We start from the raw sequence: 14,749 nt of genomic DNA on the forward strand, positions 1-14,749 counted from the left end.
GTTTGTTTTCAGAGTGAGCCTGTGCCAGCAGTGGGCATGAAGTTCCCTGAGATGGCTCTAGAAAGATGTCCTGGCCCTGGCAATGGGAACACCATCAGTAAGTTATCAGTAAGCTATCAGCGAGCTCAAGGTATGGGGGCAGGTCTGTCTGGTTACATCTTTCAACTTACACAGTTTCTGCTTTTTTTTTTTCCTGCAGCTGATTGTAGCTAGGGAAGAAAACTTAAAACCCTGCTGCTGTACCTCATTCTAAATTCATGACCACAAACCTCAAGTAGATCTTTAATTCTGTCGGGTACTCATACATGTCTTCCTTGCTTGCCCTTTGCTCTCTCTTAAAATTATCTTACACTTTGTTTTCTCTCTAAAAATTCAGCCTCTTCTTGTGGTGACCTTGCTTCACATTTGAGTGAGAAGAATAAAACACAGGAGAGTGTCCACAAACCATGGCCTGCTGCCATGTGTGTGCGTTGCAGAGGCATGCACGTGTGCAGTTTTCCATACCTTACACACACTAAGCACCTCAGTGATGTCTTTTCTCCAGTCCTCATCACAGTGTTTGCTTATAGTAGATGGTCATTATTCTCCCTCCCCCCCCTCCCCCCCCCCCTCTCTCACACACACACACACCAACATGTTAATGTCACTTTTTTTTCCCTTTGCTGACCTTACTGCATTCTCTGGCCTGTGTGTTTGATTTTTCTAACACCAACCCCCAAAAACATTGACCATTACAAGGGGAAATACTGTGTGGTTCTATTTATGAAAAATATCTAGAATAATCAAATGTGTAGAAAAAGAACATATTTAGAATTTTCCCAGATTGGAGAAGATAAGAATTGAGCTAGGAAACAGCTGAGGAGCACATTGCTTTCATGAACATACCAAAAGCACTCCACATAAATGTACATAAAAAGGGAAGGCATTGTTTAGTAGGCCATTAGGAGCATCCCCTGTTTACCCTCCACATTTGATCCACGCTCTGGTCCTTTCCCAAATGAGGCTACCAAGGCTCAAGGGGGCTGGGTGACTTCCTAAGGCTACAAATCCAGGCAACAGCTGAGCTCCATGTGTCTCTCTCCAGTACTATTGTGTATGAGTCCTGTTGCTTGAGACAAAAGCCATTTTCTTCTGGGTATATACCAATTGCTCTTAGCACATGAGTGGGGCCTTGGTCAAGTCTTATACCCCTGGATTAACATCTGTTTCCGTCTTCTCTCTGGTTAAGAACATATAAGGGTTTTAATAGGGAAAAGATGCAGCACAAATGCTAAGAATATATTGATGTTGGACCACAGGAGCACGATGAGTCACAGGTTCATTCTATTTGTATTGCTTGGTCTTATTTCCTATTTAGAACAGTATTTGTTGTTTTAAAAAAGATTTGGCTATTTTAATAGAGTTTAGAGATGCATTATTGGCTAATCTTCGGTCAGTTACTTCTTAAACTTTTGCTGAGTATTAGCACTAAGCTAGGCTTGCCTCAGTGGTTTATGTATCCGCAAGATGGAAAACGTTAACTGTCTTGTACACTTGTAAGACCTCTAACTGCAGATAGTAGGACTTCAGAAACTTTCCCCTTTCCCTGTTCAGGCTGTCCTCTGCCTTATGGTAGTGAGACAATGTCTGGAAGTGAGACTAGAAACAGCTCTCAGTGGAAGAAGAGGGTCATGAGCAGGTTGGACTTGAGCTCTGGAGGCTTCCAGTGTAGAAGCCAGGCCCCAGGATACTCTCTCTGTGCACCTTTCAGGCTCTGGCCACGGTGCTCCTTTAGCTTTGGGAACAGGTATGTCTCTGGAGTATTAGGGTCTGGGGCTGGAGAATGAGACTTGGCTGGTGCTCCTGCCCCAGTTTCATCACAAGGGAAGAAGATAAAAGAAGCTTCTATACCCCGCTGCAGGCTCTTTGGCTTAGTTAAGAAAGATGGGGAGAAAGCATCAATTTTGAGGAAGCCTTGACCAAACTCAGGAATAAATGTGAGAGAGCCTGGCAGTGTCAAGTGAATGCAGTGACTACAGTGGCTGTAGCTAGCACCTCTGGAGTCGGATTGGTGTAAGAAAGTCACTTAACTGCTTTTGTTTCTAGTCAAGGGATTGAACGACTATATTTGCTTATGTCCAGGAAGATACAGATGAATGTACCTCTGCTTATGCAGTTCTTCTGCGTGTTTTGTTGTTCTTACGGAGAAGTTTACCTGTAATGTGTTTTTGTCATGTTCACCTTCTGTAAGTAATAGAAAACAAAATAAAAAACACACCAGTAAACACAGAGCCCTGGAATTATAAGGAAAGTAGGTTTTGTTATTTTGACCTTTAAAATCAGCAAAATAACTTTAAGAAGTTAATAAAAAATGCTCTCCCAGAAGCCAGGGAACCAGCACTAAGAACAAGCTTGGGAGTGAGTGCCTCCTTCCCCCAAAATTCAAGTATCCAAAAATAGGTTCTTAGAAGAACTGCTGTCGTGAGAGAAAATAGCATTGCAGCCACAGTATTATGGCAAACACAAATTAAATCAAAGCTCTAAACTCGGTGTCCCTGCCCTTAACCTGGCATGCGTATAATCTGCATTTGAGACGTGTCTGACACACAGATGCATTTTACACAAGTGTATTGTTGCTTCCTGGGAGAATTAGTATGGAAGAGACAAAACGGCTTATAAAGCATGTTTCTAGAATGTTGTTTGAGGGTCCTGTAATTTACTTTCCTTGGTCTTTAGCATTTTGGAATTCTTCCCAGGACAGTTTGTTAGTGCTTGGGTTTTGGTGTCAATCTCGTTCCTGTCCCTTTTTACTTGTAGTTTCAGTGAATTCTTCACTAGGAGGGTCCTGGAGAGCAGCATCTGCAGAGACTAGACTCTGTAGCTGCGGGCTAGCACGGCCTGGGTACCACGAACAAGCCTGGAGAGGATTCAGCTCTTGAGAATGGGCGCTGTCAGAAGTCCATTTTCCAAAGATGCAATTTTCCTCCATGTCCTGATAATCTGTTAATGCTGCCTTCAGCAGTTGGCTTGTGGAGAGGTTCCCTCAATTTCAGTGTTTACAGCTGTATAATAATGAAATACCTTGAATGTTACGGTCTGAAAGTGGCACAGAAGTCATTGTTCACTTCCCATTTTGTCTAGATCATTAGAATTACTTCTTTCTTATAAAATGAGAAATGAGAAAACTGCAAACTCATGACTTACTACTGCTTAGAAAAAAAATTGACTTCTCTTATTTTTAATTTTGTCCCTAAAACTTCTATTACAGTCACAAAGAATATTTTGTTTTCTTCTATAATAGTTTGTTCCTGAATTGAGTGAACCTGCTAAAGAAAGTATCTCCTTAGCACCTACCTAGATCTCAGAGACAAGTTAGTAGCACTGGGAGAAAAAAAAAAAGCCAGTGTTTTTAGCTTGTTGCATTTAAGTATGATTGCTTTTGGGCAAATGGCTAAGTCAATAATGGTGAATTTATTAAGTGGAATGCCATAGCAAAGGACAGATACGACTTAGCAAGCTTGAGGGTAAATGTAAATGAAATGATGTGAAGCAGAAAATGAAACAGTTGTGCTATAATAATGAAGCATAAGGCAAGGCGGAGTGGTGGTGGCACTCAGGAAGCTGAGGCAGGAGGATCACCCATGAGTTTGAAGCCAGACTGAGAAGCATGAGTTCCAGGCTAAGCTGGGCCACTGAGTGAGACTGTCTCAGAACACACACAGTAGCTAGAGTAGTGGTGGGATAAAGCAAAAGATGTAAGTATAGAAACGTAGACAATAAAACTTACACGATTTGCTTTAAATCTTGAGCTTGTATTTTTGTATTAGTCCTTGTTTTTGTTTTGTATCAGATGATATAGTAATTAAGAACACATACTTTGTTTGTAGGTACCCTTAGGCAAGACACTTGCCATCAGATGACTGTTACAGTGACAGTGGGGTGGGAGAGATGGCTCAGCGGTTAAGGGCAGCTCTTCCAGAGGACTGAGGTTCTATTCTCAGCTGCTTCCTGAGGCTGAGCAGGATGTTTCAGTGGGTTGAGAGGAGGCAGGACATGCCCGTGGCTGCAGGAGTGAAGTGTTGTGAGCGTTTGCTCAGTCGGGCTAGGGTAGCAAAGTGATCTTGCACCAACAGCCACAAGCTTGGCTTCCCTGGCATTTGATTTGCATTCATACTGCAGTGGGTCCAGATCATATTCTTTTTCTTCGTCCATTTTTTAGTTGTCTGTGCTGCCACTTTCTTCCCACATATAAATGAAGTCGAGTGATTTTACTTTCTCAGTGCCAGTGACTCAAGATTATGGTTGGAGTGGGGTGGATTTAGAGGACAGCATAGGGGTTTAAAAATAGAAACTGACTTGAAAAGTCTTTCCAGACTTCCTTTCTGAAGTCAGAGCCTGCCAGATTCCCTTTTCTGCACATGGAAGGAAGTAGCTTGACCTTCCCGCCATGCCGGATCTTTGTAAAGTCTTCTGATCCCCACCATATTATAAAGGGGCATTGTTATTTATAAAATTTACAAAACTCAGTTTTCTCACCAACTTGGCGTCAAGATTCATTGTTGGGATGGAACTGTAGACACTGCCCTTGCCAGGAAGACTTACCCGCCCTCTGTTGAGGGCCTTTTACCCAGCGTTTCAGTGGCCTGCTTTATATGCCAGGAACCATTTCATGAGACTCTGCAGGCATATAGGCTGCATGTCGTTAGGCACGAGGGCCAGTGGGTCTCAGTGTAGCTTACCTATGATTGAATGAGTGTGTAAGAAGGCCCCACAGCGTCAGCAGACATACGAGGCTGAGAGGAAGGGCAGAATACTACAGTATTTTTCAATTTTGTTCAAAAATTTCAGGTCTTTAGCTCAATTCAAAGATAAGTATAATGGCAGGTTTAAAGTTACTGCCACTTAAAATGACTCCAAAGCACACTTCTGTTGCTCAGTGCTGTCTTTTCCTTTGCCTGATCGTTGTACCGTGGGTTTTGTTCTGTTTTTTCTTTCACCCGTAGAAATGACTCTGTGGTGGCAGGGTTGAGTCTCCTGACCTCTGCTCTGCAGTGAATAGGACTGAAGGCATGCCCTCTGCCTCCCTGGTGCTCTTCCCCTCCCTCCCTCCCTTCTGATGTCATCTCTCTTCTGGAATAGGAAATGCTAGGGGAATAAACTGTAAATTTTGGAATTAATAGGTACTGGAAGTTGAATTTTAAAATGAGTTTCTCCTCTTCCATACCCTTGTGGGATTACTCGAGTGGAACGTAATGAGCCGCACCTCCTGTGCCTCTGCAAAGAGAAGGAAGTTCTCAGCATTTACATGAGACAGCAGGAGCCTGGACATGACCTCATTTCAATCCATTAGACTATTTGAGGAAAAAAACAACAAAACTTTGCCACTTATTGACAAGTAAAGTTATCCCAATCCATTTCTCATCGCCAATAAGAAGATGAACTGTCCTTAAATGCATTTTAAAATTGGCAAATTATACTTCCTGGTTCCTTTCTGGTCAAACAGAAATAGCTAAAAGAGAAATTATCATGGTGCTTTTGAGGTGGATTAAAAGTTTCCCTGTTCTCTTGTGGATGCTTTGCCAGCAGTTGTTATTTTTAACAAACAATGGCACCCCTATTTCTCTAGTCCATGAGCCAATTAGGTAGAACAGACAACTCTGCGCTCCTCGAACCATTCTGTAGCCGTAGTCTACAAAGAAACGGAGCACAGTTAGGCGACTCCTGGCATCTGTGAGAGTCACCGTGAGGTATAATGGCTTCATAAGAGTCTCAATTTTAGATGTGTGTAAACATACTGAGGGTGGTCAGCCTCTCACTAGCTGGAAACTGTGGGAAACAAGTGAGCTTTTTCTTTTTAAGGTTCAAATATTCCAGCTTCTACTTTGTATCAGTCCTTGTGGTAGATACTAGTGGGCACTATATAACCAGCAGGATCAAAGGAGATCTTGGCTCTTGTCAGAGTTGGGGAAGGGGGGTTAGACCCTGAGGTCACAACGTACAGGGGCTTGTGGTGTGGCAGGATATCGACGTGTGAGTCGGTGTTCTACTTGCTTGTCCTTTGGTTGAGGATGCTTGAATGTTCTGATGAGGTTCATGGTACAAAGTTCACTGATGTGTTCTCTAAACTGTGCTTGGAAGTCCTGTGTACCTTAGAAATCCGGGTCATGGTATAGGTCTCATACCGAGGATTCTGTTCTATTGCTTCAGTGACATGCAGACATCTAGACTAGCGCTGGGTGGGTGGCTCGCTCTTACAGAAGACCTGGTTTGAGTCCCAGCTCACAGCTACTTCTAACTCCAATTCCAGAGATTCTGATGCCCTCTTCTGACTTCCCCTGGCACTATACACGTACAAGTAAAATAAGATAAATGAATATGTTTTTCAAAAGCCCAGATTTTGTTTCTATCTTGAGACTGTTAACAGTGATCCTTATGTTGACTTGTTGTCAAAATAGCCTTACTGTGTAGTTATCCATTGGAAGTTGAGTAAACCTATACACAGTTGCTAAACAACCTTTCAGCTGTGGTGCTGATATTAGTAGCACATGTTCTGTCAGATATGATCAGAATTAATCTGACTTTTGTTTGTTTGTTTATTGAGACAAGATCTCCTTACAGGCTGTCCTGGAACTAACTGTTACGTAGACCAGGATGGCCTCAAAATCAGACCAATGTGCTTGCCTCTGCTTCCTGAGAGCTGGGGTTAAGGAGTGCTCCATCACTCCCTGCCTTTTGTTGTTGTTTTTAAGAAAAGGGTGAGTTTTAGGGGTGGGGTTGTTTTCTTGTTTTTTGAGACAAGATTCTCTATAATTTACCTTTTAAAAGACAATTGAAGGCCCATTACTTACACTCTGTTAATTTGACTATCACTGAACATGGTCATGAACCAAAGACACAGGAAGTGAGAAACTAGGCTTCAGGAAGTACCAGGATAAACTCAGACCAGCGCACCCTGATTTGTCAGATAATCCTGGCCAAAGGCAGATGTTATTCCAACCCTAATGCTTAAGAGTTTGTATGCTTGGTTTGCTAAATATGAGGTGGGGGGGAGAAGATTGATTCCTTAGGAAAAACCAGTTCTCGTTTTAGGCTCAGACGTTATTCTTTTAGCATGAATGTGCATTTTGCAAAAGCTAAGTATTGACCCTAAGAGAAAAAAATCCAAGAGACAATGCATTGGTCTGTATCAATCCTCTTTTATTTTATTGGTCTTTGTATTCTGGCACATTATTGGTCGGCCAAGTGTGAGAAGCTTAGTTCTCAACCACCTTCCAGTTCTCTCTCACAAACAAGCCTACTTCCTGTCGGTAAAGCAGGACAGAAGGCAAAAGGCACAGCCACTGCTGCCGCCGCCGGGGAAACACATTGCAAGAGGAACCCACCAGCCCGGATGCCCAAGAGTTTGTGAACTGTCCACACTGTTGGTTTCTGCTGGCTTGACTTCTGTATCACTCACACTTGGTGGTCCCTCTAGTAAGTTTGTGTGTTGGCAGAACCGACCCTTACATATCGTTTTCTTTATTGTTAAAATGGAGAGTTGACCAAACACTTGATAAGTTCATGAGATTCAGTCAAGCTGCTTGTCACAGACAAGTGCACCTTCTTCGTTGTCCTCTTTAATGTAGGGGGACTTGCTGAGAACTCCAGAAATTCCTCCATCTTTCATGACTTGATGTCAAATGTCCCTCGGGTTCATGTGTTGGAATTCTGGGCTGAAGCTTCTGGTGGGGTTTTGGAAAGCCTAACTGGAGGAAAGGGATTTCTGAGGGATGGGTTTTGATGTTTATAACCTGGCCTGGCTTCCCTCCTCCTTTTTAACTGGTCTGCTGAAGTGTGAGCAAGCTCCCAATGCCTTCCCCACCACGCTAAACTACAGTACCACCTCAAACCATGAGCCGAGGGAAGTCCTTTCTCCCATAAGTTGCCTCTTTCAGACAGCTTAGGACAGCAAAGAGCAAAGTAACTAACGCCTTTCATTCCTGGCCATCAAGGAGCCGGTGGTCCAGTGGCAACAGCATGCTGCAAGTCCACAGAACATCTAAACATGGAATGTGCGGTGTAGGTCTTTGGGAGATGAAAACCTTGGAAGGCCTCATGTCATACATGATGTCCATAATTCTCAGCTTTGGATTTTTTTTCCCTCAAACAAATTTAAAAAGGGCACCTCAGCATCCTAATAAGGAGTTAGTTAGAAGCTCTGTGTCTGCAGAGGTATTGATGCATGTAGGCTAAGCGAATTCCACTATAGACAGACTAGTAATGTGTGATGATAATGTGGCCCAGAATTTATTTATTCCTCTGCTGCCCAGGGAAGGAAGGTGGGTCGGTGTTGTGGTTGTCCTGTGAGTAACCAGATTTCCTTTTTCAAGGAGGTAAAGCCCCTGGATGGGATGCAGCTGTGGGCCTGCAGGCAGCCTGGGTCGCTCACTGTTGCCATCACATCTTCACTTCCAGGAACTCTTACAAGATTAGCAGGACCTTAGGCTAGTTGATTCATCTTTGGGGATTTGCATTGCATATCTTAAGTGAAGTAAAAACAGTAGCCTATCTTTAGCCACCAATGGCCAGTCCTGTCAGGCCTTTGAGCCAGTGAGGCTCTGTGACCTTGAGTAAGACAGTTCTTTCTCCTTTCTGCCCCATCTATGAATTCCATGCTCTTACTGCAAGTGGAAGACGCTGACCTACTGACAGTTCCTTTTAACTCTTTGGTTCCCTGTCAGGGTCTGCTCTACGGTCTGTGGGCTTCCATGTGCATTTATGGATGAGAACCTGCAAAGTCATCTTCTGTGTCTTTAATCTCTCTATGGGGGGATGCTAATTTTTCTGTTTAAAACTCTTCTTTTCACAAGCTTTTCTGTTCTAAGTTTTAAGATGCTGCCAAGCTGTGAAAACATACAGCTGCCTCTGGAACAGAACTCATTTGTATTTTAGCTTTTCTCTTCACGTGCACCTTTTAAAGGTTGATGTGGGGAGAGCCGCTACTTATTCTATTCTGCCTGTAGAATTAAAAATGAGCTCATCTGTAAAAAGGCAGTAGTGTAGGATGGCTTCTGCTCGCTGAACTCGAGTGCGTTTGCGAAACATACTCTTAAATGTTGCTAAAAGGTACAAGGCAAGCTAAGAAACTTTATTGTTTAATAATTATGTAAAGTTGCACTTCTCTCATAAGATAGCAAACTATCTTTTCAAATACTGGCTTTTGCATTATAAAGTTACTGTATGACTACTGTATAAAATGTGAGGAAATACAAGATCTAAGGTAGAAAATGAGCCCTATCACTTGGTAATTGTTAAGACTGACTGTTTTCAGTTGTAGCTCTGTTGTATGTTATGCACATACCTTTTTAAATAGCAGAGATGTATACTGGCTGTGTACTTTTATTTTAACTCATTACATGACCTTTTAAGCATCATTTTCTTATGATCTACCAAGAGAATATGCTGTAGTATATGCACATTTAAGTTAGCAATTGTCTATTCTGGGCCTAACTTCAGTGAAGACCAGACGCATTCAGAAGTTACAGCCACGATGGCCTAACTGCACAGTTGGTTATGCTTCCAGATTGCAGGCAGGACGCTAGCTGGAGTGTGTGAGAAGCAGGTGCTTAGATTTGAGAGAAGCCTGCTAATTGCTTGTTTGTTGTTTTCTTCTCTTGCTTGCTTGTTTTGAGACAGCAATTCGCTGTGTAGCTCAGGCTAGCCCTGAACTGACATGCTCCTGCCTTAGCCTCCCAAGTGCTGGGGTTATAGGTATGAACAACCCCACTGGGCTTTACCTTCAAGCTCACTGTAGCTGAATATGACCTCCAGCGGGTGAGAGCAGGTTTATTACCAGGCTGATCACTACATGCCTGGTTCGCTCTATGTTTTTTTTGTTAGACATTTTATTTTAATTTTCATTTATCTTGCTCTTATAAATAATACATAGATACTTTTATGTTAACTTACCTAACTGGCTACTACTTATATATGGGAAATTCTCATTTTTTAAAATGGTTTTTATGTATTTATATGTACAATATGATTTTTACTTTTATTAACATTTATTTATTATGCAAAATAGGTTTTGTTATGGACTTCCATAAACCTATATAATATTCTTTGATCATCTTCAATCCCCTCTACCATATTCTGCTTTTCCCCTACTGCTCCCCATCTATTGCTAAGTCCTCTTTCTACATCTGTGCATTATCTCTGTTGGTTTCTTCCTTTTCTTTAATTATTAATATTACATGTGTATGTACATACAAATACATAAATGCAAACTTCTGAGTCCATTTAACATTGCTCATATGTATGCTTTTCAGGGCTGACCAGTGGTATTGGATAGCCAATTTAGGGGCTCATCTCTGGGGAAAACTGGTTCTCCCCATCTCAGCAGTCATTGATGGCTGATAGGTTCTCATCTAGGGGTTAGGCCCTGTGAGATTCCCCCATCTATGTTGGCATGTCAGCTGGTATTGTCACTGTTTAGGTCTTGTTGAGATTTCTTGGGCACATCTCCCATGTCCCATATAGAAGACACAGTGTCCTAGCAGACATCCTGGTCTTCTGTGGCTCTGGCAAATTTCCCAACCCTCTCTCCTTGATGTTTCCTGAGTCAGGTATAGGGTCTGTGTTATATAGTAGGCACTGGGCACCCTATCAGCTCTTCCTCACTTTGAGCGGGTGTGGCTTTCTGTAATAGTCTCCATCTCCTGCAAAAAGAAGCTTCTTTAATGAGGAATGAAAGCTACATTTCTGTGGGTATAAGAGTAAGTATTGGGAATTGAGAGGACGATTATAGTGGTTTTGGAAAGTAGCTATAGTAAGTTGTATGTTCTGTGGGCTCACCAGCCACAGGTAGTTAGCTATGTCTGCACTATCAGGCATGAATTCCCTCCCGTTAAATGGCCCATAAGTACAGTTAGACAGCTACTGGTTCCTGCCATGATAAAAGTGCCACTATTGTATCTTTGCGGGTGTCTTGCTATGTTGTTTACTGTTGTGGTTCATAGGTGTCTTAGCTGGGTAGGACTATTGATTGATTTTCTGTCTTGGCAGCTCACATGGCACTTTTCAGTACTAGTCCACAGGGAGGATGCTTCTGGATCAGATCCAGTTCAATTCTTCCAAGTCCTGTTCCCAAGTCCATAGTGTCCTCAGCAATAGGAACTCACCTTCAGAGTCCGAGAAGCAACTAGAAGGGAAATAGCAATTGCCTGTATTATTTTGGGAGTTGCTTGAAGTCACTGAACAACAACTTAAACAGAGGTTTCTCCTACTAGTACTGGGATTTTTGTTGTCTGTGGCTCTTGGAGGGAAGAATTATCAACCTCCACAGGTAGCACAACTTCATTTGTGTGTGTGTGTGTGTGTGTGTGTGTGTTCATTTATGTGTATGTGTGTACATACGAAATATGTAATTGTAGGGGAACATAAAACAACAATTCCTTCATCCTTCCCCCTCACCACTACCACCACCATTTCCCCTCATTCTACCTGCTGTTCCCTCTCACCCAGAAACTTCCTTCGCAAATAGTATTGGAAAGAAACTGGGACTCAAAAGTCAGAAGACCTGATCTAGTGACTTCTATAGCCTTGGGAATGCAGCTTGTACTGTCCCATTTCAAACCCTAACCCTAGTGAACATTCTTTAAAGCCCCTAATTGCCCCAAGACCAGGCTCAGTGATGGAGTCGTGTGCACAGCAGAGTTCTGGCCGTGCCCTGTTTCCCTCTGGCCACAAACCGTTTCATGAGAAATTTTTAAGGTACGATTAGTCTTGGAAGAACTTTGATATGCTTTGAAGAAAAGATTAGGCCTTTGTCAATCACAAAGCTAGATCCCCTTCTTGGGGAATGCTTTCCCATCTCTGCCATCTCTGCCTTTACCCCACTGTATAAGAACAAGCAGAAGAAATGAAAACAGGTTAGTTGTTGTATTGCTAAAGATCACTTCACACATAGATACTCTCAAATAGGAGGTGGGACGAAGAAATCCACACAGAATTGTGGGTAGTAGGAAACCTTCCTGAAAGCATATTCTAGATAACTAAAACTGTGAGACTGCAGTTCTTGGCTGCAGGGGACACAGAAGGACATGCCCAGGGATGTGGCTTTATCCCTTCTCAGGATTGGACACAAAGGGAAGAGTTCTCTGGCTTCTATGACTTAAGTGTTCCTGGAACAAAAGTACCTCAGGGGCATTGCCATTTATTCCTAGCTTACAGCTTCTTATCTTGTGTACTTTATTTTGCTACTTTTAATTCAAATTCTTTTCCATCATCATATAGCAAAATAGCCATTTGAATTCTCTATGGGAAGACATGTACTGGTCACTCAGCTAACTGTGTCTTTTGTCATGTGCAGTGTCACTTTATGTTGCTACCCTCAGGCGTGCACTTACTTTCTTTCCCTTTTATATATTACAGAATGTCTAGGGCTGTAAGCATTTCCAATAGAAATAAAAGAGTTTGAGGTTCTAAGGTTTTCTTTCCAGTGTCCTTTAGAAACGTAACAGCCAAGCTGGGCAAGCTGGGCGTGGTGGCACATGCCTTAATCCCAGCACTCAAGAGGCAGAGGCAGGCAGATCGCTGTGAGTTTGAGGCCAGCCTGGACAGCCAAGGCTACACAGAGAAACCCTGTCTCGAAAAAAAAAGAAAGAAAGAAAGAAAGGAAGGAAGAAAGAAAGAAAGAAAGAGAAAGAAAGAAATGGTTTGGGTGTTTTGTTTTGTTTTTTTTATTTTTTTTTACAAAAAGCAAACCAAAATACAACTAAAAGTTCAAGTTCTGGGAGATGAATAATGCATCGTTATAAAACTGTTGTAGGAGCATGTGGCTGCCATTCTGAAGGGTCCTGCGTCCTCCGTCTCCACGCCTCACCCTGCTTCATGACTTCTCTTTAGCCATTGCCGCAGCTACACACATGACTTCTGTGTCTATGACCACAGGAACTGTCGCTCTACAATGCAGCTTTGACCCTCAGATGTTCCTACTTTAAACCATGGCTCCAAGACACCTAAAGAGTTGGTTCAGGTTTTCACAGTGTGGACTCAGTTTTTTTCTTCTCTTTGGTCTGATGCCCCATCTCGGGCATCTTGTACTCAGGCATCATGTACTCAGGCTGTGTTGGACTCCTCCCAAGTTCAATGCCACAGGCTCCCTTAGGATTCCTTTACTTTGCCTCTTGTTATCTCACTGTGCCCAAATCCTTGCTCAGAAAACTCTGGTCTTTTCCTTGAGGCCCTGCACAACCGTCAGTCGTGCCTGCAACTGCTGCGGTTCCGTTTACAGTTCTCTGTTTCCTTCTGTCTGCTGTGGCCACACTGGAAGTTTTATCTGGTTCATCTTGCCACCCCTGGTGGACAGTTACCTTAGTAACCTAGGGCTTTGTTTTAGGGTGGTTAAATGAGTGATTAAAGAATTACAGACATTCGCCTATTTGCTGTCTTTCTTGATAGTTCAGTTTGGTCACACGTCATTAAAAAGAAACACTGTTCTGATGTAATTACAGTCATGTATGTCTCCACTGCTTACACCACCAAACATACCTGAAGGAGATACCGTGGAGCATGCTGGGACCTGAAACTGTCTGCTAGAAACGCTGTGCCAGTTCTGCAAGAAGCCTCACTTGAGCCTCTGCTGTCTCTTCACCCCAGATTCCTTTTTTTCATTCCTTAATGCATTTCTTTATCCACACATCTGTTGAATAAACAGACACACATTTGTTAGTCTCTGCTATGGCCAGCCAGACTCCCTGTGTGAGTAATTGGAAACATGGCTATTTTTTTCTTTGATGCTTCCCTTTTCTCTACATTTCCTTTCACCAACCATGTAAGGGGAAGCCCCAGGGCTTTTGTTACATTAGACTAATCAATATGGCGCGATCCTAGGCATGTGCCCTACGTTGGTGTTTATCCTTTGTCAGATGTTTTCTCTGACTCTGCAGTTCTCAATGTACTCGCCTGTCACCTGATTTTCTTTTTATTTCCTGCAGTATTGGGGTTCTTGTCCAGGAAACCCTTGTTCATTTTTGTGTCCTACAATACTTTCTAATTTTCCTTCTAGTGGGGTCTTATGGCTTCAAGCCTTATATTTGTCTAATTTTGATTTGAGTATTTTCTTAACTGGTGAGAGTGGTGTCCAGTTCATTCTGCTTACAAACAAGGTTTTGTTAGACAGAATGGAATAATGTCGTGGTTGCTAGCTAAGCCTGTAGCTCCCCTGAAGAAATGATGGGTAAGACCCGATCCGCCATCACAAGCGTGCCTCACCTCCTGTTGAAGACGTGGTAGGTCCTGGGTAGGAAGGGGTATTGGAATCTTAACAAATTTCTTTTGCTCATCCAATGAGATGATCATACAGTTTTGTCCTTCACACTGCGGGCGGCTGTGTCATGTTCAGGGATTTTTGTGTATTGAAACTCTCATCCCTGGGATGTCTCCTACTTGGTTACAATGAAATCTTTTTAATGTGTTAGGTGTTCCTGGATTCTGTTGACTGGTTGCTTGCTGAAGGTTTTGGGAGGTTTTGATTGTTTTCCTATGGTCACCCGGATTTTGGCCCAATGCCAGCGTGTTAAGTGAATTTAGAAAAGCTCCTTCTTCTTTAGATTTTGGAGTGATTTAAGAAGAATTAGTGTGAATTCCTTACGTGTTAGCCAGAGCTCGGCAGTGAGGCTGAGCAGAACATTCCCTAACCGTAAAGACGATGGGCTGGACAGTAGTTAAGAGCACTGGCTGCTCTTCTAGGGACCAGTTCATTTCCCAGCACTCACATGACAGCTCACAG

At 42.7% G+C, this 14,749-nt stretch overlaps 1 protein-coding gene across 11 annotated transcripts in view; it reads left to right on the plus strand.

Moving 5' to 3' along the window:
* HMBOX1 (homeobox containing 1) overlaps positions 1 to 14,749 on the plus strand; it is a 137,743-nt gene that overhangs the window by 102,258 nt on the left and 20,736 nt on the right. The window lies entirely within an intron of this gene.

The sequence above is a fragment of the Acomys minous genome, assembly GCF_964271855.1.
Source record: "Acomys minous genome assembly, chromosome: 18".
Lineage (NCBI taxonomy): Eukaryota > Metazoa > Chordata > Mammalia > Rodentia > Muridae > Acomys > Acomys minous.